Below are 6,784 nucleotides of genomic sequence, written 5' to 3'. Positions count from 1 at the left end.
CACACATATGACTGGTTTATGCAAGGAGTGCACAAGCCTCCATTTGTTGTATCAACAATGTGCACTTGCTTTGTACCCATCTCATCAATTTTCTTTCTCAGTAAGCTCATCTGGGTCATGAGAGTGGCCATGTTCTCTGCATTGGAATTGTTTGGGTCAAGAGAAACAGAATGCACTATTGGTGTGTCATACCTCTAGTCATCCAGCCTGAATTTTGAGCCATCTTGTCGAGAAGAATCTTGCACTCTGTGAACGTTTTGCTCAAAAATTCACCCCCAGCTAAAGCATCTACATTGGCCTTCAAACTGTTTGCCAAACCCATGTAGAATCTCTGTCCCAACATCTAGTCTGGAATGCCATGGTGTGGACACTTCACTAACATACCCTTAAACCTCTCCCAGGTTTCTTGCAAGGTCTCAGTCGGTTTCTGCCTGAACTGCAATATCTCATCAATTTGCCTTGCAGTCTTGTTGGGAGGATAAAACTTGTTTAAGAACTGCTTGACTAATTCTTCCCAAGTAGCAATGGAGTTTATTGGGAGTGAATTCAGCCAAGTTTGAGCCTCTCCAGTCACTGAGAATGGGAATAGTAATAGCTTAATTGTTTCAAGAGTCACATTCGGCTGTCTTTGAGTCACACAAATTGATAGGAAGTTCTTCAGATGTTGTTGTGGGTCTTCAATGTATGACCCCGGAGAACAGTCCCTTATTCTGCAACAGGTGCAGCATGTTGTTGGTAATCTGGAATGTCTCCTCTTGTATCTGAGGAACAACAATGGCAGTGGCCAGGTTATCAGCAGTTAGTTGTGCCCAATTATAAAGAGCAGCTTCCGGCACAAGAGGTGCCACCACTCCATTGTTTGGGTCAACACGATCTTTCTGATTATTTACATTGACATCGTCCACTATGTCCATTTCACTTTCGAGTTGGTCTTTTTTTTTAACTGTTTGTTCCTCCCTTTGGCCCGAGTCAATGCCCTGAATTCTTTCTCGGGGTCTGAGAGTCCTTCAAAAAATTCACCAGTCCTCCGAGAGCTTCTAGGCAGACACCTGAGTCACAAAAAGAGTTCAAACGTGAGAATTTCAATGGAAAATTTTAACACCGTAGGAAATTGATCTAAACTAAGAATCCTAGCAATTCTTCTAAGTTGTAATAAATAACACCGTTAGTTCCCCGGTAACAGCGCCAAAATTTGATCACGACCAACTATGCCTTGTAAAAAGGACTAAGCGGTCGCTGCAAATATAATCTGGTTCAAGTCCGGAGTCGAATCCCACAGGGAACTAACCTATTTACTACAACTTTTAACAATGCTAATGATAAACTCAAACAATTTACGGGTGCAAGATTTTTAATAGAGCATAAGTGGAATTTATTTATTTAATGAAAAATGACAACAAAATTAGCAATAATCAAGAATAAGGTTCAATTCAAAGGTAAAAGGATCTAGGGCTATTAATTTCCCCAATTGACGGATTAATTCCCGATACGTTAGCTATAATCTCGACGTAATACTCTGTGAGGATTATGAGTTCCGGGCTACCGTAATTAGCTCTCAATTCAATTACGATAATTTACTAGAAGAATTCTCTCGAACTACTCTAGTTAACAATTTATGCAACTCAAAATTATCCCACCAAAGCTTCGTTATCTCTAACCCTGCTTCTAAATTCAAGTAATTAATCTCTTCACTTAACCGAAAGTGGTGTTGTTCAACAACAATCTAACCAAGTGTTCTTTCTCAAGCAACACAAGATAACTAGACATGATTAATCAAGGACCCTTTCAATTAATCACAACACAACACATAGTTGAACAATCATAGAATAAGAACGGCTCAATTATATCTAAACATAGTCACAACTTCATCCAACAATTGGTTCCATCAACCCTAGATAATGGGTTTAGCTACTCATACTAATGGATGAAAATTCACTATAACAATTCACAATCAACAATGGAAGTAAGAAGAAGAAGATGAAAACTCTTAGGAAATTCACCATCTTCTCTCCATTGTTCTTGCCTCCAAAATCTCCTAAAAACAGCTCTCCCTCTCTTCTAGGCGAATTAGGCTTCATATAGGTTTAGGTTAGTTGCCTTAGGAATTACATAATTGCCCCTGAGTTGTTGGCCTCCGTTCGACCATCCGCGGTCGCGGATTTCAGCCAGTGTTCTGCCTCCAGTGCGCTGTCCAATTTGCGGTCAACTCTGCGGCCGCGCACCTGGAGGGGACCTCTCCGCTTTGTTTTCTCGCTCCTTTTCGACCGGGCTAACCTTTGATTGGCCTTCCACACTCCATATTGACTCCAAAACACTCTTTCGCTTCCTCCTAGCTTGGAGTTGCTCCTGCAAAGCATAAAATTCTTAATTAGAGCATTTTGTTATCTTTTAGCATTCAAATATCAATAAAGTGTAGCTAAATTAGAGTATAAATAGTGTCTAAATTGCATAAATATAGCCTACTATCAGCCCCACCAGTCTGAAATACATCTCTGGGGTAGGCCATAGCTCTCTGGCCTCCACCTCTAACAGTCTGACCTCTACCTCTAACAGTATGACCTCCACCTCTAACAGTCTGACCCCTGCCCATAGCTGGTTGGGCGGGCGGTAGAGCAACCGGTGCCGGTATGATGGCACGGGAATTTTGCTGAGATCTGTTGCTCAACAACCTAGGGCAATGCCTCCTGATGTGACCAATATTCCCACACTCATAACACATATCCTGCTATCATGGTTGCTGAAGTTGAAGCTGACCCGAACGGGTCGGATAGCCTCCATAGTGACTCTGGAGTGGTGGTGCACTAATAGGAGTTGAATGTGCATTGAATGCTGGCTGAACAGGGTAAGGAACATAAGGATCTTGACTCCCTGAAGCACCATGAGAAATCTGAAGTGCTGAATAAAATGATCTGGGAGGATGACCCCTAACATAAGTACTCCTGCCTCTAGATGAGGCGCCTCTGAAATTACCGAAATGACGGGGCCTCTTATCTGACACTGGCCCTCTCTCCTATGAAAGAACTATCTCGATCCGCCTGGCAACATTAGCAGCCGTCTGAAAAGAAATCTCACCCCTGGTCTCTTTGGCCATCTATAGCTTGATAGGTTGAACGAGTCCATCAATGAACCTCCTCGCCCCCTCTATCTCGGTAGGAAGCAAAAGAAGAGCATGACGGGCTAGATCCATAAAACGGGTCTCATACTGAGTGACTGACATACTGCCCTATTGGAGACGCTCAAACTGCTTGCGGTATTTCTCCCTCAGTGTGATAGGAAGGAACTTCTCCAGAAATAGCTGCGAGAACTGCTCCCAGGTAAGTGCAAGCGAACCAACTGGTCTAGTAAATACATAATCTTTCCACCACCTCTTGGCGGAACCTGCCATCTGAAACACAGCAAAATCAACCCCATTGCTTTTGACTATCCCCATGTTCTGCAATACTTCATAGCAATGGTTAAGAAAATCTTGTGGGTCCTCAGAAGGTGTACCACTGAAATGGATTAGAAATAGCTTGGTAAACTTGTCCAACCTCAACAAAGCCTCAGAAGAAAAAGCAAGCCTATCAACGGCCTGTGCTGCAACAACTGGTTGAACTACCCCAACTGGATGGGCTACTGGAGCCTGATACTGGAGAGTTGTCTGCCCCAGAGCGGGAGTAGTGGGAGTTTGTGCTCCTCCCCTAGCGTGTGAGATGGCTAGTGCCACTGGAAATGTACCATTTTTGGCCAGACCCTCCATAAGACTCACCAAACGGACTAGAGCGTCCTGAAGTACTGGAGTAGCTATGAATCCTTCCGAAACCTGAACTGGTCCAACAGGTACCGTGTGAGCTTGAACCTCCGCTTCTAAATCCACCTGAGGTTCTACAACAGGTGTTGCTGCTCGATCTCTAAATTGAGCTCAGCCTCTGCCTCTACCTCAGCCTCTGCCCCTAGTCGTAGCCGTCACTGGGTCTTTGGCTCATGTCCGGCTGTAGACATAGTGCGTGTTCTCGCCATCTGCGAGAGGACAAGAATAGAAGAGTTCAATCGTCAATGATAGAATAAAATTGCACGACAGAGTAGAATAGAAGTGAAATTGTTCCTAAACTCCATAGCCTCTGGAAGATAAGTACAGACGTCTCCGTACCGATCCTTCATACTATACTAAGGTTTCTCGTGACTCGTGAGACCTATGTAACCTAGTGTTGTGATACCAACTTGTCACGACCCGAAATTTCCACCTTCGGGACCATGATGGAGCCTAACATTTCACTTGCTAGGCAAGACAATGTTAGAATAATTTTAACCATTTGTTTTAACAATTTAATTTAATTAATAATAAATAAACAAATAACTAGAATAAAATCTAAAACAAAATGAGTAAACCATAATAATAGCGATGTCTAAATATCATCCCAGAACTGGTGTCACAAGTGCACGAGCTACTAGAATAATACAAATAAGGGTCTGAATAAAAATAAAGTGGTCTGACATAAATACACAGCTAAAATAAAGTAGATGAGGACTTTAGAGCTGTAAACGCCGTGTAGCTATACCTCAAGTCTCCCGTGGATAGTTGAATCCGAGCAAATCTACTGTATGCCGCTGGGACCAACTCTGGTATCTGCATAAGAAGTGCAGAGTGTAGTATGAGTACAACCGACCCCATATACCCAGTAAGTGCCGAGCCTAACCTCGACGAAGTAGTGACGAGGCTAAGGCAGGTCACTTACATTAACTTGTACGCAATAATAGTAACAACAACAATATATGAGAATAGGAATAGAAATTAAACCGGTAAATCATATCAACAATCAAGCCAACTCGGCAGTCATAACAAATTATTACTTAAATCACTTTTCGTGGCGGCGTGCAACCCAATCCCACAATATATTCATATTCAATTCCGTTGTTGCGTGCAACCCGATAACACAATATATTCATATTCAATTTCGTTGCTGCGTGCAACCCGATCCCACAATATATTCATTTTCATTTAATTCCGTTGTGGCGTGCAACCCGATCCTCAATATATCTTTTCAATCAATTTTGTTGTGGCGTGCAACCCGGTCCTCCAATATATTCACTTTTATTTCTGTTGCGACGTGCAACCCGCTCTTCAATAATACAATTTACCAATTCTTATAAAAGAAATTATTCCAATAAATGCAACAATTAATATGAAATTATAAGACAACAAGCATATAATAATTATGATTATTTAGAAACAAGTGATGACAAGTAGAAATTAATTGTGAAAATTAAGGAGAAAATAGGCAACTTAATATTTAGTATGCTAAATGTCAAGTAACAATTAAGTCACATAACTCAAATAAGTATGTAGCAAATATAGCATGGATTCAAGGCATAATATTGAACAAGGAATATGAGAGAAATAATTAATATAATAATTAATTCATGATTTAAAATAATTTATCATTTCCAGATAAATGTGCAAACAATCAATTTGACGACGTATAGGCACTCGTCACCTCGCCTATACGTCGTTGCACATGAAATTCACGTAATAATAATTCAAGGGTTATCTTTCCTCAAGTCAAGGTTATCCACGACACTTACCTCGCTTCGCAACCAAATTCAAGATTCCAATAAACATTTGCCTCGCGAATTGATGTCTGAAAGCTTCAAATCTAGTCACAAATAATTTAATATTCTCAACACGAATCGTGGGAATTAATTCCATATGAAATTACTAATTTTTTGGATTAAAATGTAAAATTCATTTCAAAAACCGACAGTGGGACCCATGTCTCGAATCCCGAAAAACTCATGAAATCCGAACACATGTTCCGATACGAGTTAACCATACAAAAATTATCGAATTCCGACATCGGACTGGCTTTCAAGTCTTAAATTTTTATTTTCGGAAAATTTCATAAAAATCTGATTTTTCTTCCATAAATTCACGAATTCATGATGTAAATGACTATGGAATCATGAAATATAACTAATTTTGGATAAAGAATACTTACCCAACTCAAACTCGTAAAAAATGCCTCTGAAATCGTCCAAAATCGAGGTCTAAAACTCTAAAAATGAACAAAAATGTCGGACTCCGGACATATATATTCTGTCTAGGCAAATCGCATCTGTGAGATGCGACTTGTCTCAAAATTTTCAAGCCAAAAATTACGGTACCAGCCTTCAGTCAATCGATCATAACAATCTGTACAAATGTTTAAATGATGAATGGTTTATCTTTCTGAAAACTAGAATCAAAGGGCTACAACTTTCATGTTTTAATAATTTCAAGATTTCTTATAGATTGCGAGATATAAGCTTCTAACATCAGCCTTGTGCATCAGAAATTTCTGGCGATGCACACTGCCAGGCAAACAAAAACGGCATTACTAACTTTCGGTCAATCGATCATACCTTTCTGTAAAATTATCCAAATGATAAATGGTTTATCTTTCTGGAAACTAGAATTAAAGAGCTACAACTCTCATGTTTTGCAAAGTTCCAGATTCCTTATAGATTATGAGATATAAGCTTCCAAAGTCAGCTCGGCGCATCAAAAATTTTGCACACTGCTGTCAAAAACCAGCAATTAAAAATGATCTAAAAATGATCTGAAACCACTCCGAAACTCACCCGAGCCCCTCGGGACCCATACGAACACACCAACAAGTCTCAAAACATAATATAGACCTACTCGAGGTCTCAAATCACACATAACAATGGCGAAACTACAAATCGCGTGTCGATTCAAACTTATGAGTTTATAAAAGTTTTAATTCTATAACTCGCGCCGAAACATGCCAAATCAATTCGGAATGAA

At 40.3% G+C, this 6,784-nt stretch overlaps 1 non-coding gene across 1 annotated transcript; it reads left to right on the top strand.

Annotated features, from left to right (window-relative positions):
- Positions 1-353: 353 nt before the first annotated feature.
- On the top strand, positions 354-460 carry LOC142170032 (small nucleolar RNA R71). Its single transcript, XR_012699651.1, has one exon. It is a non-coding gene; the product is annotated as a small nucleolar RNA R71 (small nucleolar RNA).
- Positions 461-6,784: the final 6,324 nt, after the last annotated feature.

Source organism: Nicotiana tabacum, chromosome 15 (assembly GCF_000715075.1).
Source record: "Nicotiana tabacum cultivar K326 chromosome 15, ASM71507v2, whole genome shotgun sequence".
NCBI classification, from domain to species: domain Eukaryota; kingdom Viridiplantae; phylum Streptophyta; class Magnoliopsida; order Solanales; family Solanaceae; genus Nicotiana; species Nicotiana tabacum.
The sequence above is the reverse complement of the archived record's forward strand: the minus strand, read 5'-3'. Positions and strand labels throughout refer to the sequence as shown.